Source organism: Trichechus manatus, unplaced genomic scaffold, assembly GCF_000243295.1.
Source record: "Trichechus manatus latirostris isolate Lorelei unplaced genomic scaffold, TriManLat1.0 scaffold00017, whole genome shotgun sequence".
NCBI classification, from domain to species: Eukaryota; Metazoa; Chordata; class Mammalia; order Sirenia; family Trichechidae; genus Trichechus; species Trichechus manatus.
In genome coordinates this window covers 2,514,749-2,528,524 of record NW_004443953.1, presented here as the reverse complement: position 1 = coordinate 2,528,524, position 13,776 = coordinate 2,514,749, and the positions used below count along the sequence as shown (strand labels likewise).

Here is a 13,776-nt window from a genome sequence, read left to right as displayed (position 1 = left end):
ATTGATTTCTACTTTTATGGCATTATGGTCAGAAAAGATGGTTTGTAATATTTTGATGCTTTGATTCTGTTAAGGCTTGCTTTACGGCCTAATAAGTGGTCTATTCTGGAGAATATTCTGTGTGCTTTGGAAAAGAAAGTATACTTGGCTGCTGTTGGGTGGAGTGTTACTTATATGTCTATGAGATCAAGTTGGTTGATTGTAGCATTTAGATTTTCCGTATCTTTGTTGAGCTTCTTTCTGGATGTTCTGTCCTTCACTGAAAGTGGTGTGTTGAAGTCTCCTACTACTATTGTGGAGCTGTCTATCTCTCTTTTCAATGCTGTTGGAGCTTGTTTTATGTATTTTGGAGACCTGTGGTTGTGTGCATAAATATTTATTAGAGTTATGTCCCCCTGGTGTATTGACCCTTTAATCATTATATAGTGTCCTTCCTTATCCTTTGTGGTGGATTTTACTTTAAAGTCTACTTTGTCAGAGATTCATATTGCTACTCCTGCTCTTTTTTGAATCTTGTTTGCTTTATATACTTTTTTCAATCTTTGAGTTTTAGTTTGTTTGTGTCTTTAAGTATAAGGTGTGTCTCTTGTAGGCAGCGTATAGACGGATCATGTTTTTTTATCCAATCTGCCACTCTCTGTCTCTTTATTGGTGCTTTTTGTTCATTTACATTCAGCGTAATTATTGATAGATATGAGTTTAGTGCTGTCATTTTGATGTCTTTTTTTGTGTGTGTTGTTCTCAGTTTCTTTGTTCCACTTGATTTTCTGTGCTGAGTTGTTTTTCTTTGTATTTTTTTTCATCTTTTTCATTGTTGTTGATTTTGTGTTTGCTGAGTCTTTATATTTTTCTAGTTTTTTATTTTGACTTGCAGGATTGTTAGTTTCCTTTGTGGTCACCTTAATATTTGTCCCTATTTTTCTAAGTTTATACCAGTCTTTTATTTCTTTATATCTCCTTGACTTCCTTTGCATATGAAAAATCTATGTCTACGTTTTTTAAGCCCCTCTTTTTTGTTTTAATGTTGTCATTGTTTGCATATTGAGATCTGTTTCCTTATTTTCAGTGTTTCAGCTTTGGTTTATTTTTGTGACTTCCCTATCTGAGTTGATATCTGGTTGCTCTGTCCTGTGATCTAGTTTTGGGTTGTTATCTGATGTTATTGATTTTCTAACCGGAGGACTCCTTTTAGTATTTCTTGTAATTTTGGTTTGGTTTTTGCAAATTCCCTAAACTTCTACTTATCTGGAAATGCCCTAATTTTGCCATCATATATGGGAAACAGTTTTGCTCTATATATAATTCTTGGCTGGAAATTTCTTCCTTCAAGGCTTTATATATGTTATCACATTGCCTTTTTGCCTGCATGGTTTCTGCTGAGTAGTCCAAACTTGTTCTTATTGACTCTCCTTTGTAGATAACTTTTCATTTATCCCTAGCTGCTCTTAAAATTATTTCTTTATCTTTTGTTTTGGCAAGTTTGATTATAATATGTCTTGGTGACTTTCTTTTGTGATATACCTTATGTGGGTTCGATGAGCATCTTCGGTAAATATGTTCTTATCTTTCACGTTATTAGAGAAATTTTCTGCCAACAAATCTTCAACAATTCTGTCTGTATTTTCTGTTATTCCCCCCCCTCCGCCCCCATTCTGGTACTCCAATCACTCATAGGTTATTCCTCTTGATAGAACCCCACATAATTTTTAGGGTTTCTTCATTTTTTTAATCCTTTTAACTGATTTTTCCTCATATAAGTTGGTGTCAAGTGCTTTATGTTCAGTCTCACTAATTCTGATTTCCATTGCTTCAATTCTGCTCCTATGACTTTCTATTGAGTTGTCTAATTCTGAAATTTTATTATTAATCTTCTGGATTTCTGGTTGCTGTGTCTCTATGGATTCTTGCAGCCTGTTAAATTTGTCATTATGGTCTTCTCTAATCTTTCTAATTTCCTCTGTTGTGTATTCTGTGTTTTGCTTAATTTCCTTCCTAATTTCTTGAAGAGTTCTGTGTATTAATCTTTTGTATTATGCCCTGGTAATTCCAAGAAGTTTTCCTCCTCTGGAAATTTTCTTGGTTCTTTGATTTGGTAGCTTGCTGAAGCCATCATGGACTGCCTCTTTATGTGATTTGATATTGACCTTTGTCTCCAAGCCATTAATATGTTATTACATTTATTCATTTTATGTTTGCTTATTGTGTTATAGCTTCTTGTTTTGTTTTGCTATGCCCAAATATGTTGCTCATGAGAGCTAGTTTGATTATTGGCATCTTTGAAGCTCTAATGTCCTGTCACCGGGTGGTTAGATCTGTTACTAGGTATGTGAGCTCAGGAGTCCACCCCCTTCTCCTGTATGGATTCAGCTCAGGTGCCCAGGTAGCTAGCTACCAAGTGTGTGGTGTAGGCTCTCACCTACAGTCCTGGTTTAGGCACAGGCATCTGGCTGCAGCAGAGGACACACTCAGAGCAAGGCAGGGGGCTGACGGCAACCCCTGAGTGTCCATGAGGATGGTTTGTCCCTGTTCCCTAGAGCATATAGGTGGGTGGGTTTTGCAGCTGGACTATAAGCACCCAATGATGTTGGCTGTAAGGACTGGGGGGTACCTATTATTCTTGGGCCCCTATCACAGGTGGCTAGGTGGCGTGGGTGGAGCTACTAGTCCTCAGGCCCCTGATGTGGGTAGGTGAAGACCCTGCTTAATGGGCAGAGCAGAGTCAAATATCATGAACCTGTCACTTCACAGCTGAAACAGTTGAATTTAGACTTCATGTATATACTCTGTTGTAGTGCAGTAATGAGGGCTGTTGAAATGGACCCACACTAGTCTTTGCAGGGGGAAAGGCACTCAAAGTTCATGGATCCCTTATGCCTGTGTCTAGGCAAAGGAGCTGTGCATACCCTGGGTTCCCGGCTTAGGGGAGATGACAGTTTATTTTTTCCCCTCTTTGTTAATTTGTTCACTCTCTGAGGCCAGGAAAATGGCTCAGGGCATGTGACGGATTCTACTTCCAGCCCAGGGGACTTGGCAATTGCTGAAGCCAGTCCAGGACCCAGTGCAGAGCAGGGAGTGGGGAGGTAAATGGGAAGGGTTTTTCCCTGATGGGGTTATTTTTGATCCGTGCAGTATGCCAGATGCAAATACTTATCTTTTGACAGTCGAGGGCTGCTTCTCACTGGTTCTGTGTGGCCGAGTGAGTAGACGCTCAGTAGCTTGGTCTCTCCCTGTGCAGAGTACACCTCCTGAGCACCGATGCTTGCCTGCCTCACCACTCACTCCAGTGCTGATCAGGACTGAAGAGCTCAGGCTCTTGCCAGATCAGGTCTGGCACCTCCTCACTGTTTCCAAACAGTCTCTCCCTCCCCCTGCCACTCAGTCCGGTTCCTCAACTTTACCTTTGATGTTCAGGGCTGCCAGATTGTCATATATAATAGAATCACTTTTTTTTTCGGGTCTTTGTTGTAAGAGAGTCCACCAGAAGTGACTGACTACTCCGCCATATTGTCCCTGCCCTTGTTTTCTTGATTTTTAAGTGTATATTTTGTACCTGCTACAGTGAGAGATGACAGTCTGTGCTTTTACATTACAGACACACACAAGCATCTTCCCCGTCATCCTACCAAGGGTAATGACATCATACTATGTAAATCTCATGCCCAGTTAAGCCACATAGCGTACCATTATTATTGTTCATTCCTTTACAACTTTTAATTTTCCCTGAAGTTGTTAATTGCCTCATTTCATTTACTGAGATTTCTGGGTGGCTACCATTAATTCATCCCTAAGTACGAAAAACTATCAATTTCTATGCAATACATTGAAACACACAGTTAATCTGTTATGTTGTTTATTTCCCATCCCTTGAGACTTTTTCTTGGAGTCTTTTGCCTTCTTGCACCAATCTGAACTGGATAATCGATAGTCCCAAGACCTTCTTTTACTATGACACTGGGCAGCTTGTCTTCTCTTTGGTCTGTATTTGATCATTGTTCCTTATAAAGATTCTCCAGTTTTCAGGCGCATTGTGCACCCCATCTTCATGAGCATCCAGTGTCTCCAAATCTCCTCCTTTGTAGGAATAATAATGTAAGCAATAATAGCCTTGCTTCTACTTCATACATGAACTCAGTATAAACTTGAGCTTTTTCTTTCCTGTTAAACTTTATATATATATATATATATATATATATATATATATATATATATAATTTATTTATTGCTCCAGTGGTAATACACCAGTTGCTGTCAAGTAGGTTCCAACTCATGGTAACTCCATGTTTGTCAGAGTAGTACTGTGCTCCATAGGGTTTTCAATGGCTGATTTTTTCAGAAATAGATTGCTGGTTGTGTAATCTTGTTATATTACACATATAAAATTATTGTACATTTTTAAAAAATGTATTCATATATACAATCTGGCAATTTTTTTATTATACTCATCCTCTTCAAAGATTAACTTATCCTTGGTGGGTGGAAATGGGAAGAGGATTACATATTATTGATCTCTTGTATATTTATGAGGTAATCTGCTACTATTTTGTATATATTATCTCATTTAAGAAAACATAAAAACAGCAATATTAGTGCTCACTTAGGCAGCACATATACTAAAATTGGAACGATACAGAGAAGGATTAGCGTGGCCCCTGCACAAGGATGACACACAAATTCTTGAAGCATTCCATATTTTTGTAAGACTCTCACAGGGTTTAAAAGACTTGGCACAAAAAGAGAACATAAAATAACTCAGTAATAATTTTTTTTATATTTACAATTGAAAATGGTAATATTTTGCATATATTGGACTAAATATTACAATTTAAAAAAAGACAGCAATATTATTTAAATTTTACATATGTGAATCCTGAAGCTAGAAAAATTAGTATGCCATTCTTATTAATTATAACACCAGGACTGAAACACTGAACATTAGATTTTTCCAGAAATATGAGTGATAGTTACGGGGATTGTTCTGGAGAAAGTAGAGGGAATTTTCCATAATAATTATCACAGAAATGGCAAAAGAATGTTTACATAAATCTATACTAGGTACAGGTTCCAAGACTGACCATAAGAAAACTGAATCTTTGATGAATTAAAATACTAAGTCAGTCCTGTTGTCTTGATGATTTGAGGAGTCAAATAGCAAAACCTGATTTAATCTAACTCTATTGTTTAAAATAAGCTATAAAATAATGGAGAATAATTCTTCAGTAACTTGTAGTCTTAAGTGTGGTCAATGCCTTAAAGTCCAGTAATATACTCCTTTTCCAGGCAACTCAGGCATACGAGTACACATATGGAGACCCTGGAGGAGGCAGGGATGATTCTTCGGGAATTTGTGGACAGCTTGTAGTGACAGAACGCAAAATAGCAGATCCAGAATTACTCTCCAATTGCTTGTCCTTAATCCACATATGTTTTGAGCCGACCATTATATTTATAACTAAATCCAACTAATCTATATTTTTATCACTCTAGTCACCTTGTGAACCCAGAAAGGAAACTATGGTTAAGAATTCTATTTTAGTCTCTGTCATTTACTAGCTGTGTGGTGTTGCTCAGGCTCCCCTCTTTTAGCTTCAGTTTCCTCATTTGTTAAACAGAGACAATTATACCTACTTTACAAGTCAAGAAGATTAGATATAATATGAAAATATCAGAAACAGTTTCTAGCACACAACAAAACCTCACTAAATACTTATAACTTGTTATTGTTATTGCTAGCATGAAAATAATGATGGTGGTGGTGATGATATTTGGACTCTGAAGACTAATTCTGTTAACAATAGCAAGATACCTCCCTAGTGACTATTTGCATTTTAGGTATAATAATTTAAAATTAACTTTAAATATATATCTTTATACTTGGCAAAACATTTTCAAACACATAACTTCGTTTGATCCTCATAACAGCCCTCCCATTTTAGAGATAAAGGGAGTCTAAATCTGAGGCCTTACGGCTAACAGTATGACTCTAAATCAAATGCTATTTCCATTCTATTTCAACATTTTACAATAATTTTTTAGTACAAAATGCAAATGTGTCATTGAACACAAAACTGGTCCTTTAAAGTTGGTTATATAATTTTATTAAAAAATGTAGGTCACCTTTCTCTATTTATCCAAAGCAGGGCACTACATCCATGTGGCACAAATGTATTTCTGTAAATTGTTCCCCCAGAGTAGACTTAATGCAGAAGGGCATTTACTCTCACTTGGAATGGCTTGACATAAAATCCTGATGAGTCCTCAGGATCCTGGACAGGAAGAAGGTGGAGCAAGGTCAGACCTTGCCCTTGCCCTCACAGAGCAAATGACATGATCCAGGACAAAAAGAATAGAGTGAACATCAATATAGAGTGTTACAGTGCTCTGAGAGAGATAAGAATGCACTGCTTAGGTTGCCACATGACTGTCCTTCTGACAGGTGTCAATAGTAGAAGCAGAGTAAAGAAATACCGAACAGAGACACCATCAGGGAAATTTAACATATTTTGTTGTTTGTTTGTTTGGTTAAATCTAAAAGATACACAAGGAAGTCAACATTTTCATGTCACGTATTCCAGAGATTGGCAACATTTTTTAATAAAGAATGACAGATGTAGATATACATGCTTCACCAATAGATACACAATTGCATATGACAAGCTAATCCAAATACTTCAGAAAGCATGGGTTGTAGAACTAGAAAAAAATATCTTTTACAGCCATCCTTGGAGGAGCCCTGGTGGCGCAGTGGTTAAGAACTCAGTGGTAACCAAAAACTTGGCAGTTCGAATCCACTAGGAAACCATTCGAATCTCCTTGGGAACACTATGGGGCAGTTCTAGTCTGTCCTGCTGGGTTGCTATGAGTCACAATTGATGCTGCCCAGAGCTATCACACTAATAACCCTTAATACTATCTGTGGGGGCACATGCAAAGAGGCTGTGTTCTGGAACGTAAAACCCCAGAGACTCTCAGTAATTTGGAGTCTGTTGAAAGAAACAACGTTTATATTTAAAATTGTCTAATAATGTCTAGACTGGGCTTTATGACCAATGTCAATGATCTGGGGTTTGTGGAAAGTATTCAGTCCTAGAAGGGGGTGTGTCATGGATTGAATTATGTCCTCCCAAAATATGCATCAACTTGACTGGGCCCTGGTTGCCAGCATTGTGTGGCTGTCCTTCATTTTGTGATTGAGGTAATTTTCCTACATATTGTAAATCTTAATCTCTGGCTGTGGTTAATGAGGCAAGATTAGTTTATGTTAAAGAGGATTATGGTGGGATTATAACATCTTTACTAAGGTCACATCCCTGATCCTATGTAGAAGGAGTTTTGCTGGGGTGTGGCCTGCACCACCTTTTATCTTACAAGAGATGAAAGGAAAGGGAAGCAAGCAGAGAGTGGGGAACATTATACTACCAAGAAAGCAACGCTGGAAACAGAGCAAGTCCTTGGGCCCAAGGTTCCTGCGCAGAGAAGTTCCTAGACCATGGGAAGATGGATGACAGGGACCTTCCCTTAGAGTCAACAGAGAGAAAGGCTTCAACTGGAGCTGACACCCTGAATTTGGACTTTTAGCCTACCAGACTGTGAGAGAATAAATTTCTCTTTTTTAAAGCTATCCACTTTTGGTACTTCTGTTATAGCAGCACTAGATGACTAAGACAGGGCTTTAGAAAGTATGCTGGTAGTAACCACTTGGCTGAGTACTTATGTCTAGACTGCTCACTAGATTCTAGGTATATCAGTATAATTCCAAGCTTCATTATTTAGGGGGTAGGAATGGGGTACAGAAACTGTTAGTACTGTCAAGATTGAATGGAAAGCACGGCAAACCTGATTCTGAGTTTGTAAATTATTCATAAATCAGACTGCATAAAGTAATGAAAGACTAAGGCAGAGAGTAAGAATATCACTAAAAAAGGCTAGTGAATGAGAACACATTGGTCAGATAAGTGTATAAGTCATTCTAGTTTAGAAAAACATATACATAGTTTTCCACTTTAACATGAGGCCACCACTCTTTTTTTCTACTAGAAATCTTTTTGATTCTTGAGTAATAGTTCAAAAAGAAGAGTCATTTGTATGATTTGAATTTATTTTCATAAGTATATATCACATAAACTCTAACTTGATACACACAGTAGTCCTAAGAGATAAGTATTCATATTATACATATTTTAATAGACTAATTTAGAGCATTTTTAGTTTTAAAGAAAAATTATGCAGAAAGCAGAGAGCTCCCCCGCCCACACACAGTTTCTCTTGTTATTAATGTGTTGCATTAGTGTGATTCTTTTGTTACAGTTGATGAACAAGTATTGATACATTATTGTTAAATAAAGTCCATATTTTACAGCAGAGTTCACTCTTTGTGTTATACAGACCTATGGGTTTTGACAAATGCAAAACGTCTCATGTCTACCATTACAATATCATATCCATAGTTTCTCTGATCTGTAAATGTCCACCCTCAATACTATACAGTTTTTACCAAGTAAAAAATTTGAGGTTTAGATAGGTGAAGTGGTAGCCATAAATTATGTCACCAGAACTAGATCTTCTACCTCAGATCCTTCAAACGCCATCTCCCATGTTTACCCTTTCTCTCTTTTTCATTTTATTTTTGTCTTTTTCTTTGTTACTGTTTGATTTTTATTGCATTTTACCCTTATTACAAAATAATACATGTTAATCTGTAGCAAAATAATACAGCACCTTTAAGAAAAAATATTGAGATTATGTGTAATTTCGTCAACCATACATAATTATTACTGATATTTTGATGTGCTTCCAATATTTTACCTGTGTGTGTGTGTGTGTGAAGTGTACGTGTAGGCTCAAGAGTATAAAACTGTCATAATAAATGCATACAAACTTGGAAATTTACTTATTATCTAACAGTGTATTTAGAATATATTTCCATATAATAACATACTTTAATCATGAGACTTTTTTTTATAAAAAATGTTACATTCTTTTTGTAAATTTTCAAACAAGGCGGAATAGTAAACACAATGAAACCTCATATCCTACAAAATTTCCATCACAAGTGACAACATTTTGATAAAAATCCTTCTAACTTTCTGTACATGTATAGATATATATGATTTCTTTGCATGTAATCATGTTTATTATTTTATGAATCTTGATTTGAACATCTTTGTAGGTAATTAATTAAAAATTTAAAAAATAAAAGAAAGAGAAATAAACCATATGAACCCCTTTGTTTACAAGTAGAATGGAGCGATTTAAGAGTCCTAGTTTTAGAGTTATATTCCGTGGAATGGAAGCTGGTCTCAAACACTTGCTGTGTGATGTTGGGTAAATTAATTTTCGTCTCTACTTTTCAGGATTCTAATCTATAAAATAGAGATAGTTACAGTATTGACCTCAAAGTCTTGTCATGAGATTAAATATGTTATTGTATGTAAAGTCCTAGAAGAGTACCTGACAAGGACACAAAGTAACTGCTCAATAAATGGTGTTGTTGTTGTGTGCCATTGAGTTGATTCTGACTCATAAAGACCCTGTATGACACAGTGGCTCTTCTCCCATGAAGTTTATTAGGCTGTAATCTTTACAGGAGCAGATTGCCATGTCTTTTCTCCTGTAGAGCATATGGTTGGGTTTTAACTGTTAACCTTTCGGTTAACAGTTGAGCTCTTAAACCATTGCACCACCAAGGTTTCTTCAATAAATGTTAACTAGTATCATTATTATGGAGTTCCTGGGTGGTACAAATGGTTAATGCACTTGGCTGCTAACAGGAAGTTTAGAGGTTTGAATCTACTTAGAGGCCCCTGGAAAGAAAGGCCTGATGATCTGTTTCTGAAAAATCAGTCATTGAAAACCTTATAGAGAGCATTTCTACTCTGACACACATGGGGTCCCAATAAGTTGGAGTCCACTCAAGGATCACTGCTTGGGGTGGTCTCTGTCAATCAGGAGAATTACCTTGTCTCTTTAACTTGGTTTTCAACACTTGCTTGTGCATCAGAATCACCTAGGAAAACTTTCTTTTGGGTCCAAAATTCAAAAGACAAGATCTGCATAACAAAGATGAGAGGAAGCACTTGCTGCTCATCTTCTAAGAATGGGCACCATGCTGGAGTCGCCACGCACCACCAGCACCCATGTGTTATACAGTTGCACCTCAGGAACAATGCTATAAACCAAACCCATGGCCACATGGCACTTGCTGTCAACACATTAGTCCAGGCCATCGTCTACTTTCCCAAAATCTTCTGAAAAGCCTGAGGACTGGCCTCCCTGGCACGCTGCTGGATTTCAGTTCACTTTCCTCATTGTCGCCAAAATAATCTTCCTTTAAAGTACAAAACCACAGAGTAATGATTTTACAAAAACAAAATTCATTCCTTCGGCCCTTTCGGAAAAGTCATCTGATAATCAAAATGTCCAGTTTTATTGTCTCTAAAAAAGTTTTAAAGAAAAAAATTTACTCTGCAGTAACTGATATTTTGGGGGCCCTGGTGGCACAGTGGTTAAGCATTTGGCTGCTAACCAAAAGTCGGCAGTTCAAATCCACCAGCCACTCCTTGGAAACCCTATGGGGCGGTTCTACTCTGTCCTATAGGGTTGCTATGAGTAGGAATCGACTTGATGGCAACGGGTTAATGAGTAACAGATATTTTTGCTACCTGAAAGACCACTAAAGGGCACGCACGCATTTATCATAAAGTAACAATCAAGACTGCACCTTAAATCTTGCTATACTACTTAGTGCAGCTTGTAGTTATGAGATGTGCACCCTGTTGTGTTTTATTGATTAATATTTTGGGCTTAAACCCATATATTCACACATTTTATAATTTGCATACCCAACCAAATTCTTCTGTGATAAGAAACATAATGCAATGCCTTAAGTTTTTCAGTTGAAGTATATTTTAGGGAGTAATACAGTTTGAATCTTAGAATTCACAAGATTTAGTGAGATATGTGTGCATAAAATGCAAAAAAAAGGATACATGAGATATTTTTTATTCTATTTTTGGGGAGAATTGGCCTCTTGAATTGTTCTCTAGAGGCCTGAGTATTGCAGTAAGAAGCCAGATTCTCCTCTCTTGAAAGCAAGCACCCTCTTTTGTAACCCCTTTGCTTTACCCCTTTAAAGAGAAAAAAAGAAAAACAACAAAATCCAGGAGAAACCAGAGGGGTGAATTAAGCCAGCTGAAATAGATTTATTTTCCTAGAGTCCAAAAGAGCCTGTGGCTCCCTCAAATTATACTCCCTTTCATCAGAAGTTTAATTTATATTTGAGAATTAAATAGATAACCTTTCTTTAAAAAAATCAAGTTATTTTGCCGCAAACTCTGCATCCTCTAAATCGGTGGAAGCTATCGATCACTGGTAGAGGTTTAGAGAAAACTAAGTTGTTGCTATTGTTTCAAAATATAACAACTCTAAGTGATTAAAAGAAATCGGGGTATAATTGACTACAGCGTCTCCATTTATAAGTGTGATTTTACACACACACACATGCATACACACAAGTTCACACACACTCACACAAAGACAAAGACAACACATACACCTGGTTGCAAACTCTATCAGCTTGATTCAGCGCTGCAGTGGCCTCAGCCTCTGAAGTAGAGTCTGAGCCTAAGAAGTGGAGATAATAGGAGGCTGTCTGATTAGTCCCACAGCTCAGCACTGATTCTGTATCAGACTTGAACCTGCTCTGTCAGTGTTTGTGTAGGAATTTCACGAGACTTTGTGCCGGTGTTAATATCACTGTTTTGTTTTCTCTCTTTAACCACAATTTAACCAACTCCTTTGCAATGAGATAATCACATTTCTCCACATCTTTAACTTTAAATTCTTTAATAAAATCCCCTTGAGGGCTTTTCTCTTCCAAACTAAATAAATAATGCAGTCATGTCTATTTCTACAAATAATGCCAGGAACCATGTAGTTAAGGTGGATACAACACTATGATATAATCACAACATCAAAATTGAAACAGCGTGGTTTAAGAGATAAATAGAGAGTTGTAACCTAAAACTTGCTATTATTTCCCTTAGGTGGGAGGTACTGGAAAGCCACAAATAAGGGCAATGTGCTCACAATTAACTCCAGGCAGTACCAAGGGCTGGAAATACAGCATCACCAATCATTTCTGAGTCTATCTTTCAGATATTTTCAATAACTAATATGTATTTCTTGCAATGATACAGCAACATTGAGCCTACAGATGTGAGAACAGCATTGCTTTACACAGTAATCAACTTACAAACCTGATAAAAATAGACTACCAGCGTACTCCTATCATTCAATGATACCATTTCTTTGGTTTCTGAGTTTCTCCACTATTTTGACAGGCACACAAACGTTTGTTTCCTCTGGGGATTTTAAGTGTCTGTCTACTGATTAGCTAGCCAGATAGTGAACCATCAGTATCAGACCCACTCTGTGAGACTTAACTTCATCCTTTTACTTATTTCTATATTAATAGGACTTTCTTGAGAAATACATTTGAGTGCATTACAAGATCAAGCACAAAGCTAACAGATTTTTATGAGTTTCATTTAACATGAAAACTTGAGTCTGTTCCTCATAAATGTATTTTTTTCCTTCAAAGTTACACATAAAATATAGCTAATTTGTTACAGTTCCAAATAGAAATGCAATGAAAACTGAAAATAAAAATTGATATTCCAAGAAACAGAATGATGCAATAATAATCTCAAATTACATTACGCAATTTGAAAAAGAGGAATGTACTGTGATGGGTGACAGTGCAGGAGTGGTTGAGCGCACGGAGTATAGGCGTGAATCCTGCTGGACCTTGCCTGAGTTACCATTTGTATCTCCATGTCTAGATAGTAGCCAAAAAAAGAAAGAAAGAAAGAAAAACTACAAAGGAACCAGTTGATGTCTAGTAGATTCCGACTCATGGAAACCATGTGTGTAAGCAAAGAACTGTAATCCATAGGGTTTTCAATTACTGTCATCTTATGAAAGTAGAGCACTAGGCCTTTCTTTCATAAATTTAAACCACCAACCTTTCAGTTATTTGCCAAACAAACTGTTTGTGCCACCCAGGGAACCCTTGGATAAAAATAACCGTGCCTCACTCAGGGTGTTGCGTTAAAGATTAAGCATGTTAATATATTAAGAAAAACAGTATCTTACCCGGGAGGCAAAGAGATTAGTATAACCTGTCATTTCTTGATAGTTTTCCTGCCTTAAAATTATAATTTAATTATTCCTTTCTTAAAGGGAATGCAGCAAAATTTCCCTCACTTCTTTCTTTTCCTCAAAAACCTCTAGTGGATACACATTTGTTGTTGTTGTTAGGTACCACTGAGTCAGCTCTGATTCATAGCAACTCTGTGTACAACAGAGCAAAACGCTGCCTGGTCCTGTGCCATCCTCAAAGTTGCTGCTATGTGTGAATTCATTGTTGCACCCACTGTGTCAATCCTTCTCTGATGACCCTCTACTTTATCAAGCATGTTATCCTTCTCCAGGGACTGGTCCCTCCTAATAACATGTCCACAATATGTGAGACGAAGTCTACTCATCCTCCCTTCTGAGGAGCATTCTGGCTGTACTTCATCCAAGACAGGTTTATCTGTTCCTCTGGCAATGTATAGTATATTCAATATTCTTTGCCAATACCATAATTCAAAGGCATCTCTTCTTCTTTGGTCTTCCTTATTCACTGTCCAGCATTTGCATGCATATGAGGCAATTGAAAAGACCATGGCTTGGGTCAGGTGCATGTAGGTCTTGAAAAGTGATATCTTTGCTTTT

General features: G+C 37.1%; 1 non-coding gene across 1 annotated transcript; it reads left to right on the top strand.

Annotated features, from left to right (window-relative positions):
- The first annotated feature begins 4,586 nt into the window (after window positions 1-4,586).
- On the top strand, window positions 4,587-4,694 carry LOC111819751 (U6 spliceosomal RNA). The gene has a single exon (XR_002823325.1). It is a non-coding gene; the product is annotated as a U6 spliceosomal RNA (small nuclear RNA).
- Window positions 4,695-13,776: the final 9,082 nt, after the last annotated feature.